This window comes from Battus philenor, unplaced genomic scaffold (genome assembly GCF_028537555.1).
Source record: "Battus philenor isolate CCGP_79_NKW_IND1 unplaced genomic scaffold, ilBatPhil1.0.hap1 SCAF_25, whole genome shotgun sequence".
NCBI classification, from domain to species: domain Eukaryota; kingdom Metazoa; phylum Arthropoda; class Insecta; order Lepidoptera; family Papilionidae; genus Battus; species Battus philenor.
In genome coordinates this window covers 8,476,886-8,487,971 of record NW_027181688.1, presented here as the reverse complement: position 1 = coordinate 8,487,971, position 11,086 = coordinate 8,476,886, and the positions used below count along the sequence as shown (strand labels likewise).

At 33.0% G+C, this 11,086-nt stretch overlaps 1 long non-coding RNA gene across 1 annotated transcript; it reads right to left on the bottom strand.

Annotated features, from left to right (window-relative positions):
* Positions 1-9,192: 9,192 nt before the first annotated feature.
* On the bottom strand, positions 9,193-10,127 carry LOC137924926 (uncharacterized). The gene is made up of 3 exons (XR_011107619.1): positions 10,058-10,127; positions 9,554-9,571; positions 9,193-9,210 (listed from the first exon to the last, which is right to left on the bottom strand). It is a non-coding gene; the product is annotated as an uncharacterized lncRNA (long non-coding RNA).
* Between the last annotated feature and the right edge of the window lie 959 nt (positions 10,128-11,086).

Genomic DNA, 11,086 nt, shown 5'->3' with positions numbered 1-11,086 from the left:
CGATATTAATTTCCGGACAAAGTGCAACGTTTAACGCAAAATATTTTGTTTTTCATAGCGATGTTAGATTGCATACTACGAGTATGTTCAAGTAATATAACGGAATGATTTGACTTTTGATGTCAAAATGCCTTCATAAGCAAACTTTTAAAAGTACGGTGAAAAAGTTATATTTATTTACACAAGAATTGAAAATGTTGTCTTTTTTATTCAATATCATTGTAGCCGCAAGAAATCAACTGCCGGCCATAGACCGTACCAGAGATTTTTTTTAAAAAATAAAAAAGGATCCACAAATATTGTGCAGTCTTGCATGTTTCATTCCGAATTTTATTGATAATTTATTTCAGCAGTCTACAGAGAGAGGGATTTAATACATGTTTTACACGTGGTTACTTTATCTTTTTGTTTTTATTCCCTAGATTTTATCTTTTATCATTCTTTTCTTATTGTTATGTTACAATGGTTTATATAATTTATTGAAAAACTGGCGATCGTAGGTGGCGCGTGAATTTATTGTATAGAATTGCTACTGCTCATAAACAAGTTTCCAGAGGATGGACTGGAACCTCCTCTGCGTTTCATAATACTACACTGCAATTGCCAACCTGCCTACCAAGCGTGGCGATTATGGTGTATTCGCCCATAGATATCTCTGGGTGAAATTTATACCTTGCAGTAAGTTCCTATGGACTGAAACGATCATACTTATTTATTGCTATTGGTGGTTATTTTTTGTACATTATTTCTCTTTTTTTATTATATCTATGCCTAGGGGTACGGAAATTTCGTATTTACGAAATAGATGCGAATAAATGCGAAAATAACATATAAATGCGAATAAATGCAAAATGTATGGTAGTGTTCGTATGATGGATTATTAAATTATTATAGTATCGCCCGAGTCGCGACTCGCGTCAATTGAACTTGAGTGAAGTTCGTTTCGGACGAAACGGTCGACGCACTTTTTGGACACGAACTGACTCGACAGAACGAAAGCTTTCGAGTCTCACTTGTTCGTTGCCTATCGCTAGAGTCGGGGACGTTGCATGCGAGCACTCGAGCAGTGTTCATTTGTAACGCTTTAGGCACGTGTTACAAAAAAAATATTTTTTTTGTGCTCTTAAAATGGGACGCCCTAAGAAAGATTTGACAGATAGAATACTAGAACTTAAGAAAGATGTTCTGTACGTGTCCGATACAAATATTGTGATGCTTATATATATATATATATATATTGTAACATTCGTTTGTAAGGTGACAAAAAAGATACATAGAAAAAACACATAAAATCTGAAACACACTTAAAGAAATCTTCTATGCCATGTGCCTTAGCAACTAAACGGCAATCCACAATTTATATGTTCGAGGTAGTTCAAATCCACAATTTACATGTTCGAGATGTTCGAGGTGCATGTTCGAGAAACAAAAACGAGTTAAATATGAAAACAAAACTTTTGTCGAAGATACGGTAAGCTTTTCGAAAATTCCTTTTTTCCAAGGATTTCCACAAAATGAGTTAATTGATGGGTATGCGCACTTTCATAGGTTAATTAATTGATTGATGATTTTTAATATTAATAATTATATTAATATTAAAAATCTATTAATATAGATGAAAATCCCAATGTAAGGGACATATTGTTGACTGTCAAATTCTACTTTCGGTCCTTTGCTGAAGCAGTATTACAGAGTATTTGGAGTCGAACCAACAGCGTGGACGCTGAACGCTTCTTCAGCATATACAATGTCGTCATAACGGACCGAAGAACGACGCTGAAGGAGTCAAATGTTGAAATTTCGACAATGTTATCTTTTAATTAAATAAAATTGTTTAATGTTAAGACTTGTACTTTGAAATTTTGTATTTTGTTAAACTTTACTTTCTATTTAGTGTAGTTTCTTTTATATTTTGTAATAAAATTACTAAACAAGTATTTTTCTTTAATAAATACCTAATTTACCCAAATTTTATAATTTCAAAAATATAAATGCGAAATTGGTGATTTTTGCGAAATATCCGTACCTCTACCTATGCCTTGTTGTGACAAGGCTGGCCTGTGTCATTTCAAGTGAGTGTGTTATCAATGATGCAGACAACTAATTGTTTTCCAAAAAAACCTATTAATCATGAAAAATTACTTATAATGAGTAATCAAATGTAAATCCAGTTCCTTTAAAAACCGAACTTTAATTATTAATATCAAAAACAATTGACAAAATTGTTAAAAGGTTTCATAAATTTCTAAAAAAAACACCTCTGCCCCATATAACACGAATTAATATGTGACATTTAAAAATAGGTCTATAAGGTGGATCAGATAAGTGCTTGAGTGATAACTCACTCCCATCTACTAATCGAGTATATTGGTGACTGGGCCATCACGGAGTATGACATACGAGCTCAGGTGCTAACTCACTTCCACCCGTCAATTGCGTATAGTTTTAATGAATTTCACACGAATTATAATCAATCAAATATGTTATAATTAACTGTTGATAGGCCTCAAGTCGGAGAAAAAGTAATTGCAATAAAATAGAATAGAAACGCATTAACAAAAGGGAAAAGATTGTAAAGCTCCAATATATTCACGTAAACATCACACGAAACTCCTCTGTCCTGAATTAATTGTAGAACAACTTTTATACATATTTTTTTTTATTAAAATTTCTCCTTTATAAAATAGGCACTATTGTTCCTTATCCACATATTTTTTCAAGGAAACATAAATCGATATCATATAAGCCAATAGATACCCACTGTAGGGCATATTCCTCCTTCTTAGATCGCCATAATGATCGGTCTTGCGTCGCCCGTCCCTAGCTACTTTCCGCGAACTTGACTCAGCAGTCGGTCCATCAAGTCCAGCTTACCCACGGCGCTGACACGCTCAGCACAGCTCGAGAACGGCCATCGGTTGCACGATCGACGAGCCCCTATCACTGCTAGTTCCAACCAGCAATTTTTAGATCTACTTTAGTACAATTGACTTCGGTTCTTCGATTCGAACTTGCAACAAATCTTTAAGCATAACCAGTACTCTCTGGGAGACCTCAAGCCTTCTTATAAGCATCATCAATAACGACCACATCTCAGAGCTATACATCATCACCGAAAAATCTTTATAAGAGATCTTTATAGAAGTAATTCATCAGTCAAGCCGTAAGACGTCTACTGCTGAACCTCGCATAGATTTTAAACGGGATCGGTTGGAAGCGGGCTGCAATAAATGCAATAATAAAATCCTTGTAACGTCAATTATTTATTTCTCAAAAGCACACAAAGTCTACAATATGAACAAAAATATAGTGTCACTGATGTTGCAACACTTGTTAACTTTGGACTCGAATAATTATCGCTGGAAAACAATAAAAATTTCATATGATTAAATTGTCTTTTGATTTACTTAAATTATATTTAAAATGATCGAAATTTCTATGAGCAAAACTATATTATTATAAATCAAGGACAACATACCGTGTTCTGTGTTCTAAAAAAACAGGTATATAAATAAGTATGCAAAGAGAAGTTGATGAAGATATATTAAGTATTTATTTTAGTGAAATTATTGAAATTAAATTTTTTTAACTTAAAAACTAATGGTTAGGACGTCCATGGACATAGGTTTCTCCATAAATTTTCAATAAGAACAGTAGAGAGTGGCCGTTCAACAAGGTTTCTGACGAACTTAACAAAGTTATTTACTACCTTGTGGGTGAATATTTTGTGCTGTGCTTGCCGGTCCGGGTCTTCACTCTTAGGTCCCAGCAAACAGCCTATTGCCGATTTAATTTGCCAATAACCTGGTCTTTGTCACTTACTTTCGTTCATATACGGACCTCATGTTTCTGATTCGATCTCGTAAAGACATTTAACTACTTGCCAATGCACCTCGTTACAAACGATCTGACAATCATTGTTGCGTTTTACAAAATGAAAGTACAAAAGTACAAAAATTAAGCTTTTTAATTGCAAAGTTCACCTGCCATAATGTTTATAATTATGCAATGACTTAGATTTGAAGTTTAATTATCATTCAGAAATATGTTAACTCCGCAGATTCGTAGACGTATTGACAAGTTGAAGTTGAAGAACAAATGGCTGTTGCGGCCTTATGGTTCTAGAGTGGAAATCACGGATGTGCAGCGTAGTATATATAAACATAAGGTGGACATACGCCCTTAATAAAGAACAACTTTGAAAAAAGGTGTTGGATACAGGCTGCTTACAACCCAGGCCCTCTTGGACATTTTTAGACGAGAACTAAGTTGCAGACGGAATGCAGTACTTTTTGTTTCCAAAGAAATGCAACATGTTCTTCTTGGTAATAGCTGCGATGGGCTTAACCCTGCTCGGAGGTGAGGTATGTAGCTTGTTCTGTGTTAGATATCGGCATACAGCCAATTACACTGCTTGAATTAAAATATTAAACTTCGTAAACTGACCGTTTACGTTTTAAGAGTAATGCCAGAAGAGCCAGAATTATATAGAAACTAAAATCAGAACGAGATCCTCAGTATTAACTTCCTTGGATTTAAAGCTACGTGAATTACGAACAAGCACCAATCTGATAAAAGTAAATAAGAATGTCGAAAAGGTTGTTTTTTGTAGTCAATTTGCCTTAATAGAGTGGTATCACAATTAATTACTAAAATTTATTATCACATAAAAATCATTCACGCTTTTTAACGAGTTTTTCATTAACACAGTTTTCACATTAATACATAATAATTTAAAGACTTTACACAGTTGCGCAAAAAATGGTTACTAATTGTATGAATCCTATTGACTTACTTGAACGCGATCCTCAAAAGATTCCTGTTGGGAAATAAAATGTTATAAGTAAAAAGTTGCTAGTCGTTTTTTTTTTAATTTTCGAACAGATAAGTATAAAAACGTTAAAATGCCATTTACTCTAACAGCGTAGTAGGAATGCAATTTTTAAAGCTAACAGATGTCAAGTGATGCCGTACTTGATTGTCAGTCCAGGCAGCCCGCGTACCGTGAACGTTGTCCAGAGTCAAAATTAAAAATATAAATATTATTCATGTAGGTATGTACAATTACTTTTGATTCATAAATTATTTTAACATTATAAATAATTAATAAGCTACCAGCTGGTAATGTTAACCTGCTGAAAAAAGCCGGCCAGAATATCAACAATTGTTCTTTTTAAACGAAATCTAACAAAGTTTGATGTATACAATTTTTGTTTATAACATTTAACCTATAATCAGTTAACAAACCAAGTTCACGGTTCAGTTACACTTAAATCCATAAAGATTTTTTTACCTTTAACACGTTATGAAGTTTTTTTTTTATTTCTTGTATTAATCGTGTGTGTGTCCCTATTTTCATATATATTTCAATTTTGGCATATATTCAATATTGTTATTAAGTGTATTTTTATTATTTTCTTCATCTAATAACTGAAGGAAATTTACTTAATTTTGCTCAAAAACATTTGTGTTTTGTATTAATTTTCAATGTAATGCTACATGTTAAAATATATTAACATATAATATTATATAATCAATCCTGTTCGTGATTTATAGGTATGGAAAGTGACTTTCGTGGCATCATTGGCAACCTCACAGTTGCTCTACGAGCCAAGGAGAGAGCTATGCTATGTAACCTAGCTGATAAGTAATAAAGTGGCGGTGAGCAGACAACATTGCGCGCAGAACAGATGGCCGTTGCGGCCTTAAGGATTTGGTGATGAGATATCAGACCGGTGCTGGTAGATCTTCCACTAGGTGAACAGGCGAGATGTTTAAGCTTGCCGGAAGTCGCTGGGTACGAGCAGCGCAGGATCGACCATTGTGGCAACTTTGGGAGCGGACTATGCCTTCCAATGAGCGTCTATAGGCTGATCATCTTAGGTCTAGATCAGCTTAGGACGTCCATCCACAAGATGGACAAAATACCTTGTAAGACGCTGTATGCCGGTCACTTGATAATGATCATATGAGAAGTCTATATTCAGCAGTGTACGACTTACGGCTGAAATAGCAACGATGAATGAAATCTCTTATGTACTCACTTCGTCGTCCTCATAACGTGGCCTTCGCTAAAACAAAAGAGGTTTATGAACACATAGTTAACGATTTGTATGTACACCAATACCTCACGTTGCGTCGTAGTTACGTTCCAAAAAAACTAATAATTAAGATTTTCTAGAGAAAACTATGTAAAGATCGAAGATAGGTTCCAGGGTTACGAAAATACTACTTTTTAAAAAGAAAATTGAACAATGTTAACATTTAAAAAACAAAAATAATATAACTCTGCAAAAAATAAATTGGAAAAATATTTACCTTTTTTGTAACCAGAAACAACACGTGAAAATTTATAAAAATATTATTTTCTTTAAAAAAAAAGCACAACACACTAAAATTAGCAAAATAAAGTAAAAATAAAATTGTATTCAAATTGCGTTGTTTTTAGTTACAAAGCTAATCCCCGAGTTTTGATGGCTTGGCGCAATTAGAAACAAAAGTGTTGCTATCTTTTAGAAAAAAAAGAAAATTTAAAAAAAAATTAAAGACTCTAACCCAAAACAACGAAACCTCGAAAATCTAACGACGCACAGTGAAAATTAGTACTAATTAAGCAGCGACGCAACTTCGAAAAAAAAAATGCAAAACGAAACGACGTAAAGCGAGGTATTGGTGTATAACATATATTTTGTCTCGCAATGTAATCAAATTATATTATATATATTTTTTAAATAAATTTACTGTCATTATACTATTACAAATTCGAAAATCAAAAACTCAAATATATTATTCGTTTCAATCATGTCTGTTCAGATAAAGAATTTAAAAAGATTAAAGGGAAGATGTCGATTTGAACAAACTCAAGACATTATTCATTTTGATAAAAAATTAAATACATTTTACAATTATCAATAATGTATTAAGATTCATAAAATGTTAACCTTAGTAAAAATTTTTAATAGGAGCTTTTAATGTTTACATGTTTAGAGTGCAACCAAATGATAAAAGCAATATTTGAAGATGATCCTCAATTAATTCTTTGTTTAAATTAATTCTTTTAATTAATAAAAAACTTACGTATCGCTCATAACGCGGCTGTAGAATTATTATAAAAACATTAGGAACTTGTAAAACAAACTTTTTATAACAATTTATAGTCCAAAAGTCCTTGGGCGCTCGACCTCAGATTTTACAAAAGATAAATGGTTTTTAGCACATGCTCTCAATACAGGTAGTGACTGGTGTGATGTTTATGATGTATGACTTAGTGACTTTATAAGTTACTCTTTTCATTGAAATTAGTTGAATGGCTTTTACAAATTCTTACGCTTTTGTAGTAGTAGTAATGTGAACGCAGTAATAGCAACCAGTTAAAGTGCCCTTTAGTGGGAATGTTAACACTAATCATACTAGGTACCTTTTTCTATTATAGCGGGTCAAATGACCCTATTTTATTTACTTATTGAATGTATGAAATATTGTTGCTAGGAAGGATATAATAAATAAATTCATAATAATTAAAGGCAATTATTAATTAATTATATATATAATGCAAAGGTTCAAAATGTGTCATTTGACCCGTTGAGTAACAGTTCAGACCGAGGTCCTTTCCAGATTGAACTCCGGGGCTGTGGCGTCAAGGTTACTTCATGGAGTGTCCACCTGAGCGATCTAAGCGTTCGCTGGCCTCACAATCTGGTAATCTGGCATGTGATGGCTTGAGTCGAGGCTTTCGAAAAACCTTACATAACCCAAGATGTTACGTCGACAAGGTTAAGGCTAATCACTTTCCACGCTCTGCCTTCTTAGGTTCCGAATTCTATAAATGCCAATAAGGCAATAACGCACATTCAGATTGAAACCGTAAAACAATTTTTTTATTTTAATTTGAAAAACATGTCGTGATATACACTAGTATTTTTTCTTATATCTATTCTATCCATTTACAATGCTTTTTGTTGAAATTAAAACAAAAATAAATTATTGTGAAAGATAACATCTTTAAACTCACGGATTCCTCAGAACTCGGCTAAAGGTAAAATTAAAAATGTACCAATTATTATTTTACAATGTACATATCATATAAAAGTGTTATAAACCTATCCGTTTGTTGTGGGCTCCTCTTAGATCAGGTCGCAGAATTCTCGTAAGTGTTTTAAATTAAACGATGCAAATACAATACCCGGAGATAAACATTGCACATCGACCTCTCAACTTTAAAAAGCATAGAAACAATATTTAAATGTTTATAACAATATAAGTAAAATCATCAGATGCTATTATCTTTCTGTATTTGTTTATATTAATATTATAAAGTTTGGATAAATTATAGTGACCAATTATGTAAGTCTTGTAACGAAACTTGGATCAAAATGCTGAACATTACCCGGCGATAAATAATGCACATCGACCTTTGGAAAGAGACAATCGGCTAATTTCGACTTCGCAGAGCGTTATCTCTGTCGCACAAAATATAAATAGTGTGTGCGTAATAATAATAATAATAAATTATATTCCTAATAATAACAATATAAACGAATTCAAAAAGATAAAAGCATCTGGTTACGACGCCTTTACTTATTTTGTTATAAACATTTATGAAAATATTGTTTCTATGTTTATTAAAGTTGAGAGGAACAGTTAAATGTAGTTAAACGCCTTTTACATTCTTCTTTTCAGTTTACAGACGCCTGCTGCAAAGATTCTCTCCTCCTTCAAAGATTGCGACAATGACGGGTCTTGCGCATCGAGTTACTTTTCGCGATCTTAACTACATCACCGGTCTACCTAGTGGACTGGTAGGGCCTGCCCAGGATCGTGGTCGCTACTGGAGACCGTGGTCGTTACCTTTCATTTCCAATGTTCCAATCTCTGAACTACGTCAGTGACATTATTTCCACTGTATTTTTATTATTGATATTACATACTCGTATTTACTGAAAGTCAGTATGTTTCATGGTTTAATCTAAAAGTTCACATAATGTTAATCATTTTTTGCCAGACTTTCTTTTTGGGTTCACAAAAATATTAAATATATTTTATCTTGCGCATCAAAAGCAATGTATTTACTTTTATTCTGTGTATTTACAACAGATAATTTTTAATGTTAACACAAATGTTATATTAGAAATACACGTTAAAGTATATTAGATAAATAGAAATGATGAAATTAAAAAAATGGTATATACTCACCTCTTCGTCATAGTAAGGCTGGTAGTAAATTACAAAAGTAAAAATAATTTACACATATGTTTTAATTATGACTAAATATTAAAATAAGAAAACATATAATGAAAAAATATTTAACTACTGTCTGCAGTTTTATTTTGACATTTTCGCATAAATGAACAAATTGTAAGAAATGTTAAATATTCTCTTGCCATGACAATTATAATTTTAAAAGTGCGAAAAGATATTTGTGCCTTTATTGGAACGCGTTTTATAAGAAATTTAGGTATATCGCTTTCAGCACTCTTAAAAACGTTATAGATATACATGCCAACGGGTAAACATTATTTGACAAAACAAAGTATATATAAATTTTCTGACTTACCTCCTCCTCATAACTTGGCTGCCAATAAAATGAAGAGGTTTCAAAAAGGTCTCAGAACGTTTTTTTTTAATATTTTAACTCCCGGGCATTAAGAAGGGATAAGGACTTCCCTTATAAGAATTAAATCGTGCAAAGTTTTAAATTGCGTCCCGACAGTTCTGTCGGCACTCTAGATTGCCTCCATCCACACGTGATTTCTAGCTTTTTGCACTTGATATGAAAAATATTAAAAAAATGATAATTTTTTTCTTAAAAAGAAATTTAATTAAAATCAATAAGTGATTGTTAAAACGAAGGTTCTTTTGACAGCAATATCAAATTGTATTCCGTAAAGACCATCGAAATGTTAGAAGAACGCCGGAACAAAAGATTTTTTTAATGGAGAATAGTCAAATTAGCGAGTTGTTGAGTGAATATCATAGTTCATGTCGATCATCGAAATTGTAAGATAAGTCCATAACATAACAAAAAGATCATACTAAGATAAATGAAAGGTGACCTTACCGGCGGTGTATATTTCGGTCTCCTGGGTTTTGGTTTCCGCTTTGGTTTAGGTCTTCGTCTCGGCTTCGTTTTTGGTCTCCGTTTAAGTTTTGGTTTCGGTTTCGGCTTCGGTTTTGGTAACGGCTTCTTCTTAGGTTTTGGTTTTGGTTTCGGTTTTGGTTTTGGTTTTAGTTTCGGTTTCAACTTCGATTTTGGCGTTGGCTTAGCCTTCGGTTTCGGTTTTGGTTGCGATTCGGATCGCGGTTTTATTTGCGCTTCCGTTATTGGTTCCGGATTTTGCACCGGTGTAGATGCCGGTTTTGGTTTAAATACGGATGGAAAAAGTATACTCAAAAACAGTTGTTTTTGGTTATGTATCGTCTCAAGCGGTTGCTGCCAAAACGGTGAACGCTAAAAGTAAAGTATAATTTTTGTATTAACATACTTTGCATAGGACTCTTACCTATGGTATTATCGATTTAAATATTTTTAACTTAGTGTAAATATAGTTTTTACGTAGATATGATATAAAATAATTAAGTTTAGCTATAACAAATTTTTGTCTTTTCAGATAATTTAAAATAAACGCTCGTGTTCATGAACCTGCCTGACTAAATCCAGCTCTATGTTGCAAATAACGTTATTATACCGAGGGAGTCGATATCGCTTGCCGAGGAGACACATACCTTGGGAACAAAATTCTGATGTCGAAAAAAAAAGTCTTTTTCAAAAATTTTCCATGTACTTTTTATGTTCTTGTTCCGGCGAACCAAGTGCGAAAACTTAGTATTTTAAAATTCAAGTACTCCGTATCCACAGCGACCAGACTTGGGCTGATTCCACGGTCAAACTTACTTCATCGGCAAAGGATCATCACTCTTAAGCCCATTTTATTAATTCTTATGATTTATATATTGTACTAAAACCTACTAGTCTATTGTTATAGCAAATGATGTATAAAAAGTTTTACTCACTTTGACTCTATAAACATGTCCCGAACAGCGTTCACCTCCCGAAGAAAACACGCATGCTGTCCCGTTAGTTTGTGCA